The sequence below is a fragment of the Mobula hypostoma genome, chromosome 9, assembly GCF_963921235.1.
Source record: "Mobula hypostoma chromosome 9, sMobHyp1.1, whole genome shotgun sequence".
In the NCBI taxonomy this organism is placed as follows: domain Eukaryota; kingdom Metazoa; phylum Chordata; class Chondrichthyes; order Myliobatiformes; family Myliobatidae; genus Mobula; species Mobula hypostoma.
This window is the reverse complement of record NC_086105.1, coordinates 108132750-108157897: the sequence shown is the minus strand read 5'-3', so window position 1 is coordinate 108157897 and position 25148 is coordinate 108132750. Positions and strand designations below refer to the sequence as shown.

At 39.0% G+C, this 25148-nt stretch overlaps 1 protein-coding gene across 4 annotated transcripts in view; it reads left to right on the top strand.

Annotated features, from left to right (window-relative positions):
- Positions 1-25148, top strand: part of LOC134351923 (protein tweety homolog 3-like) — a 218710-nt gene that overhangs the window by 54117 nt on the left and 139445 nt on the right. The gene's annotated exons all lie outside the window — the stretch shown is intronic.

Sequence of the window (25148 nt, the reverse complement as noted above, 5' to 3'; positions counted from 1 at the left end):
TGGCATGGATGGATCTGATTGGCAGGAAATAAGATTGGGAATAAAGGAGAGCCAGGATATGATGCTGAGGCTTTATGAGGCATTAGTCAGACTGCACTTGGTATTGTGAGCAGTTTTGGACCCTTAAATTTCTTTCGCAGAGGGTGATGAATCTGTGAAATTCATTGCCGTGGATGGCTCCGGAGGCCAAGTCAGTATTTGATAGGTTCTTGGTTAGTCAGGATGTCAAAGGTTACTGGGAGAAGGCAGGAGAATGGGGTTGAGAAGGATAATAAATCAGCCTTGATGAAATGGTGGAGCAGGCTTGGGCCAAGTGTTTTGATTCTGTTCCTATGTCTTATGGCCTTATAATGTCCAAAAGCAGTTTGTATGACCATTTGCTCAGTTTCTGTTAAAATTGTCTATGAAACAATATAGGCTGTACTTGGAGAGTAATCTGCCTTGGGTCAAAAATTACCTAATAAAGTTGTAAAAATACTTCGTAAATGTCTGCTTGTTCTTGTAACAATTTTATCCAACCTCCCTTAAAGATCTAAGCTGCAGCTCCTTCACATCAACAAGGCAGGGAGGCAGTTGCTTTCAGTTGCTCTTGTTCAAGAACCACAAGACTCTTTGCAGCACTTTTACCCCCAAATATAACTTCATTAAATTGTGTGAAAGAGCAAACGTAATGACATGAGGGAGGGAAAAATATCCTTGAACTTTTGAACTAGTTGTATCATGTAAAAGGAGTCTGCAGTACAGCGAGGGCATACGGGTAAGCATTTTGGGTTACCAAAATTAGGCTTTACACAATTCACAGATCGGCACCCAAAACTATAGTATTCACTCTCATTGAATTTTATTTGGAAGAGTAAAGTAAACAAGTAGTTTTTTCAAAAACCTATTTCCTGACACTTGCAGATGATGCGGCTTCACATTACAGAAAGTCATGGTATGAATCACTTTTTAGGAATGTACCCCCGTACCATAAAGTGAGGGCCATCTGCAGTTAGAGGAAGAAAGACAAACAGAATGCCCTAAAATAAAATAGAATCTTCAGGAGCGAGATCAAGACAAGTTTTGCACCAAGAGGAGGAGTGAAAGGTTTTAATCATAGAACTGCAGGTGGTGGAAATCTGAAATGCAAGTTCAAAATAAATTTATTATCAAAGTACATACATTATGTCACCATACACAGCCATGAGATTCTTTTTTTGTGGGCATTCACAGTATATAGAAAAATAAAATGCCATAGGATCAATGAAAAACCATGTACAACAGGACAGACAAACAACCCATGTGCAACAAGCTGTGCAAATACAAAACTAGAAAACAATAATAAATAAATAATAGATAACAAGGACGTGAGATAAAGAATCCCTGAAAGTGAGCCCAAAGGTGATGAGAACAGCTCAGTGTTGAGGTGAGTGAAGTTTTCTCCTCAAAAGCCCGATGGTTGAACTTGCACTAGCACATGATAACTGTCCTGAACCTGGTGGTGTGAGACCTGAGACTGCTGTACCTCCTTCCTGATAGCAGCAGCAAGAAGGGAGCATGGCCTTGGATGGTGAGGGCCTTTGATGGATGATGCTGTCCTGCTACACCACAGGAAAGCAGAAAATGCTGGAAATGCTTGACAGTTCTGGCGGCGTATATGGAGAGAGAAAAATGATTAGCATATTGGGTTGAAGATCTGGCAAATGGTAAACAAATTAGATTGTATTTGGAGGGAGGATGGGGAAGGGGTGGATAGAACATGAAGAATCTCTTGATATGGTGAAGCCAGGGTTGCTATGATAAACCATTGATGAAGCATCCAGTTGATAGAAAAATGAGAGCTATTAGAAGCCTCCGATAAAGTGCCGGTATGTCCAGTTGCAGTGGCCCCTCAGGGTGCAAGCAGAGGTGTTATTTGCCCTTTGCGTCTTTTTTGTTATCACAAAACAATGCTGGATGTTGAGAACATAAAGTTCGGCAGGTCTGCCCCACTAGCAAGTTGCTCTGGTGGAGGAGCTGGACTTGTTGCGTCTCGTCTCATCTCGTTTTGCTGCCTGCTGCACCCAGCCATGGAGGAAGATGTCAGAGGAGGAGTGTGGTACAACATACAGTGCAAATTTTTGCTTTGGATGTTGTTCTTGTGATTGCAAAACTCGGGTGGACTTTGGTAATGTAGAATACTGAAAATCTTGTGCACTGTTCTTTGGCAAGATCGATGGAGGGAGAGGCGCATGACCTCAGTTGTTGCGCAGACCAGGCCTTCGTGTCATGGGCACGCCTGCTGTAGCTGGGCTGGGGAGAGCCGCCAGAGGTGGTGTGGGAGACAGCAGATGCGCTGAAGTCCGTGCTAGGTTTGGGCTGGCCCCTGCTGTCCGCCCCCGCCCCCAGCGAGTGTTCGCTTGGTTTAAGACGAGCTGGATTGCCTTTGTTTGCGGCTGCACTAGCACATGATGAGGAACCGCTGTGTGCTTGTTCTTGCAGAAACATGGCACCAAGACAACAACCCATCCAGCATCAATCTACAGGCCATGACATTTGGATTTGGCTGATGTATTTTTCTTGTGTCTGTTTCTCTGCTATCATTACTATATGTGCTGTGTGTACTGTGTTTTGCAACGTGGCCCTGGAGGAATGCTATTTTGTTTCACTGATGTAATATGGTTGAATAACAATTGAAGTTGAAGAGGAAACTGAGGGATACACAAATACTGTGTAATGCAAATCAGAGCTGGAATTGCGCAACAGATTAGCTAGTGCTTGTTCAGAGGGGAAAAATTTGAGTTAATGTTACAGACGAATAATCAGAGTTTTCAAGTTTTGACAGTGGAGATGGACGTTTGTCTATAGCGGCTGCTTACCTATCTTTACCAATCTGAGGATATAAACTGTTATTTGAGGTGAGGCATCAGTTCACTTGTACTAGGACACTAGTCTCCTCTACATTTGGGAAAAACTAAATGCAGATTGAGTGACCATTTTCTTTCTACAGAAATTGACCCCAAGGCTGCCTCTTTAATTCTCCATCCATCCCCTGCACTATTAGACTGGGCTACAATGTAAGCATGAGGTGCGGTGTGTCATCTTCTATCTGGGTCCATCACAACCTTCCAGATGTGATATTAATTCAACAATTTTGGGTAACTGATACAGGTAGTGTATTGGAGATGGACAAACTATTTAGAAAAATGGGAAGTTGGATAAAGATACCAATTAGCTCAGTATACTGTAAAATACTAAATTATATCATTATGTGCTATCAATTTTTATCTAATTTTGTATCTGCATTCACTATACTAGACAGGAGTATGAGGAATTTTGTATTGTGTAAAAGAGCGATAGAACTTGGTGAGCATATGTTATTTTGCTTGGTATTCTTTTATTTGCAATTTCATTTGGCTCTGCTAACCCGTTGACGATCAATAAATATTGTACATAACTCTGGTCATCTTAACTCAGTCTTTATACTTTGAAATCTTTCATTGTGCTACGAAAAAAAGTGAGTTAATTTCTTTGAAATGCTCAAAAAGTCAGAATGAACATTTTATTTTGCCAGGAACTTGAGATTGATTTCAATATTTCATTGTTTTTTTTGGAGTTATTTATGGTAAATTTCCTGAAAATGCTCTTGATCTGGCTGATACATTACCTCCCTCCTTTACTTTTGCTCCTCCCCACTTTTTCCCATTTTGTTTCATGTTGACATAAAGTGCTTGGCTTTTTTAACAATCATGACAGCATATCTTTGCTATCTTTAAATGTATTGGTACTTAAATTCTTTTTGTAGCACTGCACTTTTTCTTGGTTAACTATCAGAGGAATACATTACTTTGTGCAGCTTAGAAAAGGACAGAGGGGAAAATGTGACATTAGTGGTAGGTTTGATAGTTATTATTTATATAATGGGATTCCCATATTTTGAATTGTGTTCCCCAAACCTGTTCATAAATTCACAAGTTCACAAGACAATACATGTTGTTAATATTCAGAATCAGGTTTGATATCACCAGCTTATGTTGTGAAATTTGTTGTCTTTGCAACAGCAGTACAATGCAATACGTAATAATAGAAAATACATGAATTACAGTGTGTGAGAGATGTATATAGTTTGTGAAACCTTTGCATTTACCTGGTTTTTTGCATCACTCATAAAATGTGATCTGATCTTCATCTAAGTCACAAAAATAGAAAAGCACATTCTGCCTAAACTAATAACACAAACAATTGTACTACTTCTTGTCCATACTGAGTACACCATTTAAACAATCACAGTCTAGATTCAAAAAAAGTGTGACCTCTGGGGTAGTGCCTTCTACAAAGGCTACTTGGAGTCAAGTGTTCCAATCAATGAGATGAGATTGGAGGTGTGGGTTGCCCTATAAAAAAGAGACATACAAAGTCAGATTACTGACAAAGCTTGCTCTTCACAAGAAAGATCTGTTTATGTGCACCATGCCTCGATCAAAACAACTTTCAGAGAACCTTAGAAGAAGAGTTGTAGAGATGCATGAAGTTAGAAAAGGCTACAAAAGCATTTCTAAAGAGATCAGTACACAGTAAGAGAAATTGTCTACAAATGGAGGAGACTCAGTATTGTTGCTACTCTCTTTAGAAGCGGGCGTCCTGTAAAGATCATATCAAGAGCATAATGCGCAGTGCTGAAGAAGGTCAAAAAGAATCCTAGGGTAACAGCAAAGTATCTGCAGAAATCTCCAGAACTTGCTGAAGTCTCTGTTCATGTGTCCGCTATAAGAAAAACACTGAACAAGAATGCTGTTCATGGAAGGACACCACAGAGGAAACCACTGCTCTCCCAAAAAAAAAAGCATTGCTGCATGCTTCAAGTTTGCAAAAGAACACCTGGAAGTTCCACACTGCTCCTGGGACTGTGGTCTGTGGACAGATGAGACAAAGGTTGAGCTTTTTGGCAGAAATGCACACGCTACGTTTGGAGGAAAAAGGGCACAAACCTCCTCCCATCTGTGAAGCATGGTGGAAGGAGCATCATGGTTTGGGGCTGCTTTGCTGCCTCAGGGCCTGGACAGCTTGCAGTCACTGAGGGAACAATGAATTAAAAATTGTATCAAGACATTTTACAGGAGAATGTCAGGGGTAACGGTCTGGTGGATGCAACAAGACAATCATCTGAAACACAAGAGTAAATCAACAACAGAATGATTTAAAAAGAAGAAAATTCATGTTTTGGAATGACCAAGTCAGAGTTTAGACGTTAACTCAATTGAGATGCTGTGGAATAACCTGAAGAGGGCTGTTCATGAAATATTGATGAACTGAAACAGTTTTGTATGGAGAAATGATCTAAATTAATTTCTCCTTGCTGATGTGCGAGTCTGATCAGCAGCAACAGGAAATGTTTGGAGGTTATTGCTGCCAAAGGAGATTCTAACATTTATTAAATATAAGAATTCACATATTCTTTCCAGCCTGAACTGTGAATGATAAAGCAATATGTTCAATAAGGACATGAAAAATACAATTGTTTGTGTGTTGTTAGTTTAGGCAGATTGTGTTTGTCTATTATTGTGATGTAGATGAAGATCAGACCACAGGAGTAATAAATGCAGAAAGCCAGGTAACTGAAAAGGGGTTCACAAACTTTTTCTTGCAATTCTGCCACCTGCCCCACAGCCCTCCCGCGGTACTCCACCCTTACTATTCCCAGCATTCTTTGCTGTCATAGATTTACAGACGTGCTCTCTGCTCCATGTTGACAAATACAGCACTGTGCAAAGTTCTGAGCTATCCTAGCTATATATGCATGCCGAAGATTTTTGTACAGTATTTAATCAGGCTGGCTTCTGTACTCGGACTTTCTGCCATATGTTTAATAGTTAACCCCTTGGATTCTTTAGAATGTTTTCTTCTGCAGCTTCTGTGATCAGCTGTATTTCTAATTCTGTTAAAATCCTTATTTGATTGCTCTTGTTTGGAATATTCCAGCTGCATGTTACCATCTGTTTCAATTTCTGGTTTGAGTTGCTTGTGCAATGGAAAACTTACTTCCTGTCAATCTCAGTACCATCAAATCTTTCAAAACTTTGCCTTCAAAGGCCATCATTTGAATTTGTTACTTTACTCCATCCCATGCTTCGGTGATTTGTTTGATGCCTGTTAAAGTCCCATCAGTCTTAACATATCTTGTGTAAATGATGCCACAAGCAGTCTTGGAACAAAATTTGCTCTCAATTTGTGAACAGACTTTCAGAGATAATTGGAAGGAGACTATCGTTGTTAGTGGCAGATTTATGGAGTTACGCACATGCAAACTTTGGGGCACTTGTCCGTAACAACCAATGCTTGTGTCATATGTTTGCATTTTGCCTATGTCCCTCTAAACCATTCCCATACGTGAATCTTTCTGAGTGTCTTTTAAATGCTTTAGGGGGTCCTCAGGTTCTTAGCACTGTAAATGGGAAGAGATTTTAGTTAAGAATTGACCTTTTCTTAACAATGCTCTGCTCTCTATACATGTGTGGCTAACTACAGGTTAAACTCCATCTATAAACCTTCCAGTGCCACCACTGTTATTGATAGAATCTCCAGATGGCGATGAGGAGGAGGCTTACGAGAGTGAGGTAGATTGGTTGTTTGAGCAATGTCAAAGCAAGACCAACAGTTTTCTCACCATAGGTGAGGCAAGAAGATTTTATAACTTACCAACTTATGTGCAAAAATAATTAGATTTGTTTGGCAGGACAATGCACGTAGAAACTCTGCAGTTAAGATGCAGTTAGACAGTATGGCTGTGATCTAGGGGAAATATTTTACATGTCAGTTGGGACAATACGCAGAAATATCCACATTGAACTAACGATTTGGAGAATAAAATGTTTAGGATTTTTGTACAAAGTTAAATTCAGTTTTTTGTCTTTATGAAAATTAAATCATTTTCTACAGTAGCTAAGATATTTGACTGCTTTCAGTGAACTCCAATGCAATTCAAACTTCACCAAAGTTTATTTTGCAGTTTCTATTGTTTTTTTGCCGCATTATATCTACATGTTGAAGAATCCAACAGACATGTTACAAGTTCATAATCTCTAAAGTGAATAGCAGTTTTTTGGTTGGTCATAAAAATTATTGAAAACAATTATGCTTTGAGTGTTCTTTTGCTTTATAGCCAGGTGTTCTGGTGTTATCGAGCTATCTGGAATCAAGCTATGGATCAGTGATTGACAGCATTTGAAGTCTGTTCAGCTCCATATCTATTCATTTGCAAATATCTTCATCTGTTTCATTGTTCATACAACAATATGCACCAAACCCCTTCAAGAGGATAAAGTAGTGAATAAACAAAAAAGTGTTCGAAAAGCTTGTTTTTGAGGTTTTGAGAAAAAAGTGTGAGCAATGACAATGTTCTGGAGCATGAGTCCCGTTGGTTAAAAATGAGGGCATAGAATCCTTTAATCAAACATGGATGCAGTGATTATCAGAAGCTAAAGGACTAAACATATCTGTACAAATCAGTATCCTGGGGATCACCATCAATGAGAAACTCAACTACACCAACCACACACGTACAGTGTTTAATGAGAGTAACTCAGTGACTTGCCTCTTGTCATTTCAAAGTCTCATCAATGAAGTTGCTCAGTCATTTTGCCTTGCTCAAAGAATTTGAAAACTTGGAACATTTTGATCTTAATAATTTCAAGATTAACTGCAGTTCATAAGCAGAAATAAATAATTCTCCCTTTACGGTGGGGAAGGAATTTATTCAGTTTTCATGAGGAATAATAATGATAACATGAAAGTGGCTTAGTTTGATATTTTGTAGTAAATATATATTCAGCAGTACCGAACAATTTTTGGTACTCGTGATCAGTGACTCTGATCTTTCATATGAGAAATATGAACCATTTAGCACGGTAGCTCCAGATTGAGAGATTTAGACTGCACACTTTGCTTTAAATCAGTACACCTCTTTCTTCCATGCATTTTGGATTTTGCAGATAAGGGTGGTTTGTATATATGTGTGTACAGTGGCCAATTAACCTATTAACAGGTATGTCTTTGGACTGTGGGAGGAAACTGGAGCACCCGGAGGAAACCCAAGCAGTCCCAGGGAGAATGTACAAATTCCTTATGGGTAGCGGTGGGAATTCAACCCAGGTCGCCTGCACTATAAAGTGTTGTGCTAACCACTACGCCACCATGCTGTCCCTGATTAGCCTTTCCTAATTACTTTTGAATTAAATGGCACTTAAGAATCAAATATATCACTTTAAACGCTATAGTTGGAAGCTGGTTGAAGGGTAGCAGACTTTTTTTTTGTGTCCAGCATTTTGTGTGTGTTGCTTGAGTTTCCAGTGTCTGCAGATTTTCTCTTGTTTGTGAAGGTTAGCAGACTTTTTTTGTTGAGGCATTTTAGTAAGTCAGGACTTTATAAAAATCCTAGTAATTACAATCATTGCTAACTAGTCGCACAGAAGTTATATAACTTGTGTTGGGAGAAAGAGATTTTCATTTATATAGCAACAAGCAAAGCACTGAAGGTACTCAGTTGTCCTGATGAAGGGTCTTGACCTAAAATGACAGCTAAGCATTTCCCTCCACAGATGCTGCCTGGCCCACGGAGTTCCTTCAGATTTCCAGAATCTGCACTTGTTTCTTTCATTTATATAGTATTTTCTGTAAAATTTAGGGTGCTTAACGTATAATAATAATCAATTTGCATGAGCCGGGCGTCTTGAACAGAAATGTGGTATGTTTCAGATCTGAGGGCATAGCTTCAGAATAAAGGGATATTCATTTAAAATTGTTGTTAGGGAGAAAAGTAATTGGAAACATTTGCTCTTCTTTCAAAGCAAAAAAGAACTACATGTGCAGCACAATGCATGGAGAGGAACCATGGTACTAATTAATGTGATTCTGTCAGAATAGATCTTTATCCCATTTCTAAAATGTTGACTTAAGTCTCATCATTAGTTTTTATGTCTGTGTATATATAGCTAGGAAAGGGCTTCTTTCCTGATAGATGAAAAACAAACAGGAGAGCAGTTGGTAGTCAATATGCATCAATAAATTCATACTGTTGAAATTGTTAAGTAAAATGGTCACAAATTTGCATATTATTTGATTTTATAAAATATTATCTAGGTAATTCTAATGTTTGTGCAGTATGTATACATTTCCCCCGCTATCCGAAAGTAGAGCGTTCCTATGAAACATTTCGTAAGCCGAAGTGGCGTAAAGTGAAGAAGCAATTACCATTAATTTATATGGGAAAAATTTTTGAGTGTTCCCAGACCCAAAAAATAACCTACCAAATCATACCAAATAACACACAAAACCTAAAATAACATTAACACATAGTAAAAGCAGGAATGATATGATAAGTACACAGCCTATATAAATAGTATGAATGGTGGACGTAGGCAAGTTCAACGCATGCACAATGTCTTTATTTCGTTCACCACGATCGAAACGCTTAATTACGTCCAGTTTTATGCGAAGCGTAACACCCTTACGAGCTCTCTTAGGCTTTTCTGATACCTTAGGACACATCTTGCTGACAGATGCACAAAATAAATCGAGATAAAGTACAGATGCTCACAGACACAGTTCAAAGCTATGGCGGCTTGATGCTGAGTGTAATTCCTGGGGAAGGAGCTTGGCAGCGCCACTCTCGCTGTCCGGGGTGTGCGCTGCCTCTATAACGGCTCCCTGCAAAACAAACGCTGAACGCTATTTTTGCTTTTCGTAAAAGCGAAAATCCTCTTCGGATTTCTTTTGGTTAGTGAAAACTGGTACTAACAGGTCTTTCGTAAAAGCCAAGTGGTGTAAAGCGAACTTTTGAAAAGTGGGAGATACCTGTATACATTTTATGTTCATTTAAAAAAAATGCTCTGTTCATTATCATATAATGCAATTTCTCAAAGTTTTGAAATCATTTTCTGCCTTTTGTCAAATGTTCTTGCTTACAGGTATTCATAACATTACTTTCACACTCAGTTTTTGGTAGAAATTGTTCACAGCTATTGAATTGACTGTTAGATTTGAGAGATTTTGATGGAAGTTTTTGTTAGCACTCCACATGATTTAGAAAAGAAAATTAAACACAAGCCAACAGAAAAATCCTTCTGCTTGATACAGTTTTCCCAGATGGTCTCGGTAGGGTTTAAAATGCTGAGTTCATTGCCGTGGTGTCCCGTGTTAGTTGGTGAAACTTGACCAATGTTCCCACCTCCTCTACCCTATCCAGAGCCACTGCTGAAAATGGATGTGTGTGGCCTTTAAGTGAGGGCTTGGGGAACTTATTGGCAGCAACATAGTCAGTGCTGCTTTCGGCATTATTTACATCCAGCCCTCAAAACGTAATGAAAATATCTGGAAGTGTGTGTATTTGGAATTGTCAGTGGAAATGGTGGTTTAAAAGCTACATGATTGAGTTGATCACTAGTTGTTTCTCTCCATTTTGCAGTTTATGTTTAAAAATCCTGAAATAAACAGACCAGAGTGTCAACTTAACAGTAGGGTGAAAGAGATGGAAATTAGGGTGCAGCTTTTGAATGAGCAAGAGTTAATGGTAAAACATTTTCTGTTCACTTTACACCTTGTGACTACTAAAATTGTTAATTTAAGTAGAATACTGAAATGAATCTGCTTTTCTAACAGTTGTGTGTATACAATTTATAACTTCATCCAAACATCAAACTATTTAATGCTGATTTAATCTAAAAATATTGCGCATTCAGTAAATGCAGAAATGGCATTTTGTTTCAAGTTTGACACATGTAATTGGACCGACATGACATCTATTCCTGTAATTAGAGGCTTGCATGCAATACACTAACCCCAAATGGCCAGGATTTCCTTTCTCTGTAGCAATATTGGGTATTAGATAATTAGGCCTTTGTTTTGAGCCTGAGAAACTAAGCCAAATCCTGTTCCAGTATAGTGACTGTTTCTTGGATGGAGAAACAATCCAGGCTCTCAAATACGCCTTTCCAAGATTTCCAAGCTTGGATTTCCTGAAGTTGTTTCATTTTGTTGCATCAAGTTTGAGGTAAAAACCATTTTTCTCCAAATTTTAGCTGGATGTATACAATCTCAAGATTTACTTCTCATCCTATTGTATTCCCTGTTTAAACAGGAATTACACTTGCTTGAAATTTAGTTTACAGTCGTAAGGAAGTCATTAACTCATGTCTACTCTTGGCTGTTCATGGATATTTTAGATACAGACTGGCAGAAGCTGAATATTAACACTGAACAGGAACACCACTTCTCTTGCAGGCTCTGTTAAAGTTTTTGTTTGAATAAACGTGTTTTATTTACTACTTTTCATTTACTTTCAGCTGTTTATAGAGTTATGCAGCACTTAAATAGCCCCTTTGCCACATGGAATTCATGTTGACCATCAAGCACCCACTTGTACTGACCACTTTATATCTTAGCCTGATTTCAGGGTCATGGAATTTACAATTTTGAATTCCTGATTTACTGAAAATTGTTTTATCTCTGTTCTGGTCATGTTGTGTGTGGGGAATACAACCTCATAATGTGAATATAGAACTTCATGGACATCAGGTTCAGTGACCTGCCTTTTAAGATGAACAAAATATAACAATAGGAAAGAAACAAAATAAGTGAAGTAGAAAGAGTGAGCAATATGGAATGGAAAAAGTAAGAAAAAATGTTAACTTGTTTCTGGAATGTTTAAAATTACTGCATTGTAATTCCAGAGACCATGCTAAGGCATTCCAAGGTAATCTGAAGTGCTTGGTTACATTTGTCAAGCTATTATCAGTTTGTCTTCAAATTTTCAAGAAAACATCTAGTGCTAATAGATACAGAGCAAAAACTTTAATGGGTATATGTAATCCACTCACAAACAAGAGAAAATCTGCAGATGCTGGAAATCCAAGCAAGAGACAAACTGCTGGAGTAACTCAGAAGGCCAGGCAGTGGCTATGGGGAAAAAAATACAGTTGACGTTTTGGGTTGAGACTTTTCTCTATCAATGCTGCCTGGCCCGCCGAATTCCTCCAGCATTTTAATAGGTGTATGTGTACCTTTTTACTAAGAATTTGGCTTTGTCTGGTTTAAAAAAAAGACCCTTACCAGGAAATGGTTATCACAGGAGAGCCCAACTTTAAATGTATGGATGGAAATTACAATGGACATTTACAAAATGGAGAAGATAACAGCAGCTGTTAATCACAAGTTGGAGCAATTTTATTCATACTGGAAGAAATGGTTTAACTACGTAACAGCTCATAGGCCTGATTTTATTCTCACAAGTCAATGAATATGTTGTAAAAAAAAAGGATCACTCCCTACTCTACGTAGTTTTCTTCTTTCGATTGTTCTTTCTTTCCTCACCTTTCTATAAGTGTATACCTCAGATAAAGATTGTGGAGATTTGTGACAAGTATGATTATATGATATATATGTACAGTATCTGAAATGCATCTTATGGAAATATTTGATGAAATTCAATAAGAAAATTACAAAAAGAAAAGAATTTGGCCTTGTGATTTCCTTTTGTATTATATTAGTGACCTTTATTTAAAAAAAGGTAATTGGGGTGTTCCTGTACTTGCTGCTTTTTTGTGTCAGCAGTAAGGTGATTTTATACAGTTTGTGTCTCAGTGGTTTCTTAAGTGAAGGTTCTTAATAAAGCTTCCTAGGCAGTTGCTTCAAAACATACTGTTCAAGTGAACCATCTATTTATTTGCTAAATCATTCTGTTTTTAATGTATAATGTTGACTTAGCCAGTGATTGACAAATTGTATTTTTCTACCAATTTTATTTTGAACGAGCTGGATGGAGACTGTTATTTCTGGAGCATGCCCAAATAGTGAAAAAAAAAGTTTTAGTTTCCCTTTTGGGATTTGTGGGCCAGATGCTAAGTGCGTGAGGACACATGTTGGTTTGAGAGTAATGTGGATTTGCCTTTGGAAACTACTCTGAGAGCAAGAATAGATTCTTGATTGGTCAGGGCATGAAGGGGTATGGGGAGAAGGCAGGAGATTGGGGCTGAGGGGAAAGTTGGATCAACCATAATGAAGTGGTAGTGCAGACTTGATGTGCCGCCAACTGGCTTAATTCTGTTGTTAAATCTTTCTTGTAATAAAGATCGTTTGCTCTGAATTACAACTGGTCCATGTTTACCTTTTTATTATTTTACTTCTGTCTCTATATATTTTTCTGGTCTTTTTCTCACTTCTTTGCCAAATCTACCTATCCCCTTTCCCTATCAAAATCTTTGCCTCACGTCTTGCCCTCTTCTCCAGACTTCCAAAGCTACTTCACTGGCTGTTTGAAGCACTTTCACCCGTTGTCCCAGGCTCTTCTCTTCTCTTTTATTTTCTTTTTCCACCACTCCCTCAGGCTCTGACTTTCCTCTGCTCCTTATAGACTTTCTTTACCTCTTCCACTATATTGCAGTGATCACCATTTCTCTGCAGTATTCTCGTTTATTTTGTCTAACTCTAAAACTCCATCAGTGCATGCAGTGATGCTTTAACGCACTGTGCATTTATTAATAGATATTAATAGAACATCGACAAGAAGGTCAGATTTTTGGTTATGGTCCATTGCAGTGCCTACTGGAAAATCATTGTTCTTTTATAATAATGGCTACTGCTAATTCTATTTTTTTTAAAAAAAATGTTCATTTATTATCAAAGTGTGCATACATTTCTGAAAGCTTTCTTCTCCAGATAACCCAGAAAAACCGTGGAAGTCAGTTCAGAGAGAAACAGCAACCCCACTCCCCTACATAAAAAAGAACTGCAACATGACCATCACCATCACCCTCCCCCCTCCCCTGCATGGAACGCAACAAGAGCATTGGCCTCCAAATTCCCCTCTCCTTGCACAAAAAAAACTAATAAAAATCACACCAAGAACATCGACCTCCAGAACCCCTCGCCCCCTGCACAAAACACCACAAGAATATCAACTCCCAAATCTTGCTTCATGCACAAAAAAAAGAGAAAGAATGGGCAGAAAAGAATAAGACTGGAAAAGAAGACCCTATCCATAAACGCAGAAAACCTCGGTAACATTCTCTGGGCACATCTACAGCCTTCCCTCTCCAGCAGTAGGGTGATACCACAAGCGATCCAGAAGGCTGGCAGCTGGTGCTCACCCTCTGCATTCGCCTTGATGTTCTAATCTCCTACATTGTTTTAATTGGCAAACAATGGAAGCTTTGATTGCCAAAATGGAGTCGAACATCAGCTTGTGCCCTATCCCACAGTCTCCTTGCCTCAAGGCCTGTGCTTGCTGCTTCCTAGAATCCTTTCGGAGACAGCAAAGCGTTGGATCACCCAAGTGATCTCCAAACAGCAAATCACAGGCTCCAACAGTTCCAGAAACACATTCAAGATGAAAACAGTGAAATAAATAGTTTTGTAGTCTATCCAGAAAATGCTGATTGAGGAAGTGTTATACCCAGGCACCATCTTGACCAGAATATGCTTTGTTTCCATGTAGTTTTGTTCTATATGCATGAGGGCTGTAATCTTATACAAACCAAGTAAACATAATGGATCTGGAATTTGTTCATTTTCATCTGTGCAAAAACTCAGGCAATTCCCACTGCTGAAAATAAAATTATCTGAGCTGTTACAATTGTGTGAGAGTTTTTTTTGGAATAATTGCAACTTGGCTGTACAGTTAGAGTATGTCTTGCATGTTGTTGACTGAGTCACTCCATGTTGTGAATTCATGTATGTCTGTCCTGCTCTGGAATAATTCAGCAACCTAGAGTTTTCATTGTATCATACCATTCTATGCTGGCGGGTGGGGTACTTGACATGCTGTGCCTTTATTTATCTATTTGGAAGAAGTTCCTCAATTTTTCCACTGAATGACTTTGCTCCACTATCTGGATTTGTAACCTGTTCAGTAATGCCCTTTTTATTCTTTTGAATTTGCTTCTATTGGTCTTCCAAGAAATAGTCTGTTAGAAAAATTTAAAAACTCTTTAACTTCCTCCATTATTTTACTAATGCTTAGCACACCTACTTTTTGTTACCAATATTTTCTGAATGTGCCACAGGAAACAGTTTATTAGATTGCTTAATATCAGGGTAATATTTTTATTAAGTAGGCTTAATTGAATCCTTGATCAAATGCAGAAAGTCTTTAGATTTTTGCAATTTTTGATTATTTTATTATTTCATCATTAAACAGGTGTCAATTATGCTTTTTTAATTGAAGGGTTACATGTTGGATTTAGTGTTAAACTTGGAGCCTGAATTTGTCTATGTTTGAAATGACCTTAATTATTTGATGTGATTGTTTCAGGGGTTTAATTTTTAGAATCCATACACTCACGGGATAGCTTTAGTACATGGTTATGTTTGCACCTACCACATAGCTGTCTCTGTGTTACCCCGCCCTTACTTTGCTATTCTGCCTATCTTCCCTTCACGCCCTCTGTTCTTAGGCAGGATATCGCTCTGAAATGTTGACCGTCCCTTTGGCTCCCCAGATGCTCTTGATTTCTTCCGGCAGTTTATTTTTTCTCCAGATTCCCGCATCTCCAGTCTCTTGTGTCTCCTGACTTAAATACATGTTGGCTAAGATTTTTATTTCCCCAAAGAACTAGGTTGACTGGATTCAGAATGTTTCTCAATCCAAATTCACTCAAAGTTATAATGAATTAAATATTGTTTGAATCTATTTCCGTATTTAAATTTCCCATGTATTCACAAAGCAAATGAATTATGTTACATCTGGAATTATTTTTGCTCTCAGTGGTGCATATCCTATTTGATATTTAGATGGTAATTTGTTCAGTATCTATCTTGAAATGTATACAGTGGCATGCAGAAGATCGGGCACCCCGGTCAAAATTTCTGTTACTGTGAATAGTTAAGTGAGTAGAAGATGAACTGATCTCCAAAAGTCATCAAGTTAAAGATGAAACATTCTTTTCAACATTTTAAGCAAGATTAGTATATTATTTTTGTTTTGTACAATTTTAGAGTGAAAAAAAGGAAAGGAGCACTATGCAAAAGTTTGGGCACCCCAAGAGATTTGAGCTCTCAGATAACTTTTACCAAGGTCTCAAACCTTAATTAGCTTGTTAGGGCTATGGCTTGTTCGCAGTCAGCGTTAGGAAAGGCCAGGTGATGCAAATTTCAAAGCTTTATAAATAGCCTGACTCCTCAAACCTTGTCTCAACAATCAGCAGCCATGGGCTCCTCTAAGCAGCTGCGTAGCACTCTGAAAATTAAAGTAAATGATGCCCAGAAAGCAGGAGAAGGCTATAAAAAGATAGTAAAGCGTTTTTAGGTAGCTGTTTCCTCAGTTCATAATGTAATTAAGAAATGGCAGTTAACAGGAATGGTGGAGGTCAAGTTGAGGTCTGGAAGACCAAGAAAACTTTCTAGGAGAACTGCTCATAGGTTTGCTAGATAGGCAAATCAAAACCCCCATTTGACTGCAAAAGATCTTCAGGAAGATTTAGCAGACTCTGGAGTGGTGGTGCACTGTTCTACTGTGCAGTGACACCTACACAAATATGACCTTCATGGAAGAGTCATCAGAAGAAAACCTTTCCTGCGTCCTTACCACAAAGTTCAGCGTCAGAAGTTTGCAAATGAACATCTAAACAAGCCTGACGCATTTTGGAAAGAAGTCCCGTGGACTGATGAAGTTAAAATAGAACTTTCTGGCTGTATGTTTGGAGAAAAAAGGGTACAGAATTTCATGCAAAGAACACCTCTCCAACTGTTAAGCACAGGGGTGCATCGATCATGCTTTGGGTTTGTGTTGCAGCCAGTGGCACGGGGAACATTTCACTGGTAGAGGGAAGAATGACTTGAGTTAAATACCAGCAAATTCTGGAAGCAAACATCACACCGTCTGCTTAAAAAAAAGCTGAAGTTGAAAAGGGGATGGCTTCTACAACAGGATAATGATCCTAAACACACCTCAAAATCCATAATGGACTACCTCGAGGCGCAAGCTGAAGGTTTTGCCATGGCCCTCCCGACCAAAACATCATTGGAAATCTGTGGATAGACCTCAAAAGAGCAGTGCATGCAAGACGGCCCAAGTGGGCTAAAATCCCCCAAACAAGAATTGAAAGACTCTTAGCTGGCTATAGAAAGCATTTACAAGCTGTGATACTTGGCAAAGAGGGTGTTACTAAGTACTGACCATGCAGGGTGCCCAAACTTTTGCTTCAGGCCCTTTTCCTTTTTTGTTATTTTGAAACTGTAGAAGATGGAAATAAAAAAAGTAATCTTGCTTAAAATACGAGAAATATTAAAGAAATGTGTCATCTTTAACTTTATGCCTTTTGGAAATCAGGTCATCTTTTACTCGCTTAGCTATTCACCGTATCAGAAATTTTGACTGGAGTGCCCAAACTCTTGCATGACACTGTACATGGATTAGACATTATACATTATAAAATGAGATGTGCTACAAAATGAGACGTGCTTATGCTAAACATTTATAAAACATTAATAGACCCAAACATTGGAAAATTTTAGGCATGGCCTTCTCATGTGGCTGGATGTTAAGGACATTGGGGGGGGATGCAGAAGATATTTGTGGCTCTTATGAGAGCTGAAAGACTTAAGATGGAGAGGATGTAGAATTCAACATTGTTCTCTGAAGCAGAACAGGAACATTTGAAGCCATAAAATGAAGGGCGTGCATCTCTGTTGCACTTGTTTACTTTTAAAATTAGTCAGGTTAAATTATTAATAATTTAAATTATTACTAGTTGTAAAAGAGTCAGATTGAATGAATGATGATGGAGTATAACTTTTTCTGTGATAACCGACTGAATTGAAAGATTATTGGAACTTAATAGCTGATGTAACTTTTCATATCTTAAGTTAATAGTTTAAGCCTTTATACTCACTGGTGGTCAGATGTTGCATGCTTTCTGGAGTCTCTCTGCCGTCACTGCAGAAATATTTTCTATTGACTGACTGGGTCATTTTTTTCCCCCCTGACTGGAGTGTCTTCATAGCTGAGGACACTCCAGTAAGGTAGTTGTCCTTACTACCTTTTCCTTTTACTCTATGTGACTTTGCAACCATAGCCACCGGCTGCAAATGTTCCTCTTTAAATCTCTGGGCCATTTGCTCTTGAGCACATCAGGATTCAGCTAGGAGCCTGATTCATCTTGTTCATTTTTATCATATATCTGAATTGGGACAATTTCAGTAAATCCTGTATCTACAGTTAAGTTACACTTTGTCTCGGAATCTTACATGAGCCATGGAATCTTTTGTTTTGCCAGAAATAAAAAAAAACTTGCATCCTTTTCACTATTTGTTTATTTTATATGACGAGGTAGTAGTGTTCATGGGTTCAGGAACTGTTCAGAAATCTGATAGTGGAGGTGGAGAAACTGTTGTTAAAATGATGAGTATGGATCTTCAGACACTTGTACCTTTTTCCCAATGTAATAACGCGTGTTAGGTTGGAGGAACTCCACTGTCAGGATAAGGCCACACTTAGTTTGGAGGAACAACACCTTGTATTCTGTTTGGGTAGCCTCCAACCTGATGGCATGAACATCAATTTCTCAAACTTCCACTAGTGCCCCCCCCCTTCACCATCTCCCATCCCCTTGTCCTCTCATTATCTGCTTGCCCGCCCATCGCCTCCCTCTGGGGCTCCTCCCCCCCCTTCCTTTCTTCCATGGCCTTCTGTCTCTTTTACCAACTTCTTAGCTCTTTGCTTTAACCCTCCCCCTCCAAGTTTTACCTATCGCCTGGCGTTTCTCTTTCCCTCCCCCTACCTATCAAATCTACCCCTCAGCTTTTTTTCTCCAGACCTGCCGAAGGGTTTCGGCCTGAAACGTCAACTGTACTTTTTTCCTGGCCTGCTGTTTTCCTCTAACATTTAGTGTGTGTTGCTCAGATTTCCAACATCTGCAGATTTTCCCTTGTATCTGTTGGATGGTGAGGGTCTTTAGTAATGGATATTGGCTTATTGAGGTGCCGCTCTTGAAGATGACCTTGATGTGGAGGGTTATGCCTGTGATGGAACTGGCTGAGTCTACAACTGTCTAAAGCTTCTTGTGATCAAGCCTCTAATGAAGTAGAGCTGCTGGTGTGCTGTCTTCATGATTGTATCAGTGTGTTAGGCCCAAGATAGATCAGCTGAGACGTTGACACCCAGGATCCTGAAGCTGCTCACCGTTTCTACCACTGGTCCTTCAACAAGGACTGATGTGTGTTCTCTTGACTTTCCCTTTCGGAAGTCCACAGTCAATTCCATGGTCTTGCTGACGCTGAATGCATGGTTGTTGTTGCAACATCACACAACCAGCTGATCTACCTCATTCCTGTAACCCATCACATTGTATATCTAAGATTCTGTCAACAGCAGTGGTGTTATTGGTGAATTGATAGTTGCACCTAACCACACAGTCAAGAGTATAGAGGGAGTAGAACAATGAGTTAAGTATGTATCCTTGATTTGTCTGTCTTGATTGTTACTGATAGGCACCAACTGAAATCTCCCAATAAAAAAGTCAAAGATTGAATTGACTTTAATGCTGATATCCTTCACATACACGAGGAGTAAAAATTTTTACGTTACGTCTCCATCTAAATGTGCAATCATAGTAATTTATAATAAATAGAACAGTCAATGTAATATAGAGTACAGTACACTCAAATCAGCATGAGTTAATCAGTCTGATGGCCTGGTGGAAGAAGCTGTCTCGGAGTCTGTTGGTCCTGGCTTTTATGCTGCGGCACCGTTTCCCTGATGGTAGCAGCTGAAAGAGCTTGTGGTTGGTGTGATCAAGTTGCAGAATGAGACATAGAGGCTTTGATTTTGAAGCTTGTCTATTTAGTAGTATGAGGATGATGGTGTTGAGTGCAGAGCTGTAATCGATTAAACGGCAGCCTGATATATTTTGCTGCTACCTAGGTGCACCAAAGCTGAGTGGAGAGGCAGTGAATGCAAGCCATGTAAGTTGAGAGGACAAAAAGGGGACATGGGATCTCCTTGGCAGATAAAGTAGAGGAGATTACTATTCTGGCTATTACATTAGAAAGTCCTGAAGAAAGTGCAGGAATGATTTCCTAAAATATCATCCAGGATGAAAGACAGATTAGAAAGAAAATCTGAATTAATTGGGTCATTGTTTAAGCAAGGAGGTTGTTCAAAATCACAAATGTGGGAGGAAATAAGGACATTAACCAGGACTCTGAAGGAAGGTCAGAAACCAGCGAGCACAGATTAAAGTTTCGCTTTGTCTTCAGTGATCAGTAGAGCTTTTGATTCTGGAGGAATTACAGCTGTCAACAAATTGCAAAGTCTGAAGTAGACCAGAAAGTGCTTGGCCATTAGACTGTAAGGAAAAAAGTCACCTTGCTGTTTCACTTGGAAATCTTTATCTAAACTGAAAACTCTGTGAATACCTTTCCCTATAAGATACAGTGAAACAACAGACGCTTCAATCACAAATGAAGTTGTTAATTCGCTGAATGACCCATTAACAGAAAAAGATAATTTTTAACTCTAGAAGAATATGTGGGTTAGTGCTCTGCAAGAATTGCATGCTTATTTATCCTCTTTAAAAGACCTATGACTGTCTGACCCTCCTTGTTTACACTGAGTTTAGCTCCGTATCTCCTTATACTTTTTAGTTGACAAATGTCTTGCCAACTTAAAATCTAAAATAGTATAGCATTGATTATTGCCTGTACCACTGGGTGTCGACTTCTACCACATTTTACCAAACTTCATTCATTCCTAACTAATTGAAAAGTGGAAAAGCTGGAAACCTGCAAAGAACAAAATGTTGACATTAATAAAAGCTGCAGATGCAGAAAATCTGAAATGAAATGGAAATGCTTGAAGTATTGTCTGTATACTGTATCTCCAGCATTTTGTTTCAGAAAATGCTGCAGGTCTGCATATTCAACAGCTTCTCTGGAGAAAGAAAGAGGTGGTTAGCATTTGGATTGACCACTTGTCATCAGAACTGAAGAAGTGGGACAACCAGTATTTAAGGTTACAGATGGGGACTTTGTTGGGTAGACAACATAAGAAATATTTTTTGGCAGAGTAAAGACCTAGAATGCTCTTGTGACAAAAAATGCTGTTGAAAAGTGCTATCTAAAAGATGTGACGAATACCTGTGTATCTTAGTTAATACTGAATGCAATATGGTAGATTTAAAATGTAGATGGGCCAAAGGACCTGTTTCTGGGCTGTGCTTTTCTATGATTTTATGATGGACGAATTACTGTTGCACCTGGAAGGATTGTCTGAATCCCTAAGTGGTGTGAAGGGCCTAACTAGAAGGATTGATGTTGCACTTGCCCATATTACGATTGGTGATGCAAGAAGAAAGGGTGTGCCTGAAGGTAGAAAAGAAAACCGGATAGTTTCTAAAGGAAAGAATGGTACCTTTGGAATGCTGGAAGGGAGGGGGAGATTCATCTGCTCATGGAATCTTGTTGAAGGTGGTGGAAATAGAGGATGAAATATTGTAGGTGGATTCTGGAGAAGTAGAACATGTGGACAAATAGAATTGTTAACCTTGCTTTGCTTGGAAGGAGGGGCAAGAACTGTTCATTTTCATTTCCAATTTAGTGCTTTGCATTTGGTCTGCAGGGGTGGTCTCCATTCCACTCCCAAGTTGAAGTCTATCTTTTGTCTTCTGCACTGTTTCCAAACAAGTTTAGAAACCCTTGCTCCCTGTAACTGAGTTTTCCACTTATCCTGTTCTGGTGAAGGGCTATCAACCTGAAAAAACCAACTATTTTTCTCTGCCTGATTTTATTATCCTTACCATTTGGGCTTTTCATTTTACTCTTGACACCCTTAATTCCAGATGCCCTTGATCCCAGTTTCCCTAGGCAACAGAAACTGTTCCTCTCTCTGCATCTTTTTAAAAAAAAATCTTAAATATATTGAAAATTTCAGTTGAATTTCTTAATGAATTGAGGGGTCTTTCTTCATAATTCAATCATGAAGTGTGATATTCTAATAAACCTTTACTACATTGCAGTCACATAAGTGCAGCACCCAGTACCATCCACATCACATCCTCTCTCCAGGTCTCGGTACAATTATAGCACAACTTCTACCGCACTGCACTTCAACCCTCCATGAAAATGGTATCATACCATCACTATTCAAGATTATTTTCTACACTACAGCTGCCCATAAGGTGTAGGTTAACATGTCAATATACATGAACTCCCAGGTATCCTTTGGATGTCCTAATGTTTTTAGATTGTCACTACAGGTGTCCCCCACTTTTCGAACGTTCCCTTTACGAAATCTCACTGTTACGAAAGTCCTACATTAGTTACCTGTTTTCGCTAACAGAAGGTGTTTTCACTGTTACGAAGAAGGGCAGTGCGTGAAAAAAAATCAGCGCACCGCTCTCCCCCGGGTTCAGAACGGCATTCTAGCCGGTATTGCTTGAACACGTGCCTGTGAGCAGCCGTTAGCAAGATGGTATCTGAAAAGCCTAAAACAGCTCATAAGGGTGTTACACTCAGCGTAAAACTAGACATAATTAAGCGTTTCGATCGTGGTGAACAAAATAAGGACAAAGTGAGTTTGGCTTGTGGAAGTTGATGAAGATGATGCTGAAGAGGTTTTGGCATCCTGTGACCAAGAACTGATAGATGAAGAGCTGATGCAATTGGAAGAGGAAAGGATAACAATCGAAACCAAATTCAGTAGCGAAAGTGAAGTCGTCCAGGAACTGAACGTGAAGCAAATGCGTGAGATTTTCACTGCAATGATAAAGTATGACTTTAATTTTAAAAGGGTACGTCGGTTTAGGGCATACAGTATTTGCAAGATGGTTTGAGTGCTTACAAAGAACTGTATGATAGAAAAATGCGCAAGGCTCAGCAGTCAAGCAAGCCTTCCACATCAACCACAGCAGATGACGAACCTTGACCGTCGAGGCAGGCAGACATAGGAGATTGCCAATTGCATCTTCTCTGATCTGGGCTGACATTTACGTGCCAGGCGGCACCTAATTAATTAGCTTGTTAGTTTCAGCTTTTTTCTTAAAGATGTGCTGGGTGTGTCCCGGCTACCACTGTACCCTTGCATGCTTCGCGGATCGGTATCGGTTGGCGGCCCGGAGGGTGGGGGCCACTGCAACACCCAAACTCCACGGACTCAGCCTAACACACTATCATCAGTGTGCTCGGCGCTGTCCCAATTCCGGTAAGTGATACTACACTGTACATGTATTATTTCTACTTTATATAGACTGTGTATTTTTACGTGTTATTTGGTATGATTTGGCAGCTTCATAACTTAAAGGTTACTGGAGAGAGTGTTTTTGCCAACAGCGCTTGCTTGAGATTTTCTGCCAAGAGCGCTTGCGTGAGATTTTCGCTACGGAGAGCAGTGCCGGCAATGATTGTGGAAAAGTATTTCTACTTTATATAGGCTGTGTATTTATCATATCACTCCTGCTTTTACTATATGTTACTGTTATTTTAGGTTTTATGTGTTATTTGGCATGATTTGGTAGGTTATTTTTGGGTCTGCGAACGCTCACAAAATTTTCCCATATAAATAAATGGTAATTGCTTCTTTGCTTTACGACATTCCGGCTTGCGAACTGTTTCATAGGAACGCTCTACCTTTGGATGGCGGGGGAAACCTGTATTTACTTTGTACCATGCTTTTTCTGTCTCCCATCTAAAATCAGTATTGGCCTTTTTTCCAATGGACACGGGCAGCTTGGACTACAAGTCCTGTTACACTTGGTTGATCCATTACCTTAGTTATCAGCTAAGAATTTGTGTTTAGCCACACTATACTTTATTTATAAACTCATAATTATTTTTTATTGTTATAGACAAAAGTGATTACCTGTCCTTGCTGGTATTCATTCACTTTCAGTTGCAATACCACTCTATATTTTTCAAGGGTTCCATATTGCTTGTCTCTAAGTGAAAAGAGTTGACATCCTTTTGCAAGTTTTTCATTCTCCCTCTTGTTACTCTTTATGGTCTGTTTTTTTTTTCACTCTTTATTTTCTTGTATATGTATCTATTGTCTGTTCAAGTACCACACCAAGACATGAACACATAATCTATCATTCAGTGCAGAACTAAGTACTGCATTGTTGGAGGTAGCAGCTTGAAAGGATGAGATGTTAAATTTGGTCCTGGCTCCTGCTATATAGGGGGGTGGGGGGAGGAAAGAGCAGGGGAGTTTTCATGTGTTCTGGCAAACACTAATGCTCTGTCAACATCACTGAAGCAGATTATCCGATGATTCATTTAATAGTGGCTTGTGTAATAAAGTCGGCCCTCCTTATCTGTGGGTTCCGCGTGCACGGATTCAACCAACCACGGATTGGGAAAACCTGGAAGTTCTCTCCCCAGCACTCGTTTGCGCATTTTTTCCTGTCTTTATTCCCTATACAGTACAGTATAACAACTATTTACATAGCATTGACATTGTGTTAGGTATTATAAGTAATCTAGAGATGATTGAAAGTATACAGGAGGATGTGCATAGGTTATATGCAATTACTATGCTATTTTTATATAATGGACTTGGGCATCCGCGTTTTTTGGTATCCGCTGGCGTCCCAGAACCAATCCCCCGCTGATAAGGAGGGCTGACTGTATTTCCTGTTTGTACAATAGCTACTGAGTGTGTCTTGAATGCACTTCAAGAGCAAATTGGCTGTAGGATATTAAGGACGACATACACATTTCATTCTTGATTGTTTGTCACTGACTTAAATGTTAATAAAGTTCAGTATCCACCAGCTGTATTTTCTTTGTATGTGCTTTGATAAAAGCTGATCGAATGAGTCAGCTTTCAATTACAACTTGGGTGCTTGCTTATCTGATTACACAACAGTTGTGCTGATTTCCTGCATATGTTACCTTTCCAGGTGTTTCAAATACTGCTTTTTTTCTCTCCAACTTTTTCCCCCATCTTAATCAAAATTCTTGAACTTTTTTTGAGTAGCATTTAGAGATGATCTGCTTCTAGCTTGCCTTTGTACATATCAGTGCAAATGCCATGCCCTTTTATTTTCATTATACCTCTAAGGCAGTACCTTAGCTTTTAAATGATATTGTGCAGTTCCCTTTTCCTTACTAGAAAACAACTAGAGGTGCTATAACATCTGTTCATTACTTGTAAGTAGAATTCCACTTCAATGATTTTAAATGACAAAATGGACATTTGGGTAACTTTT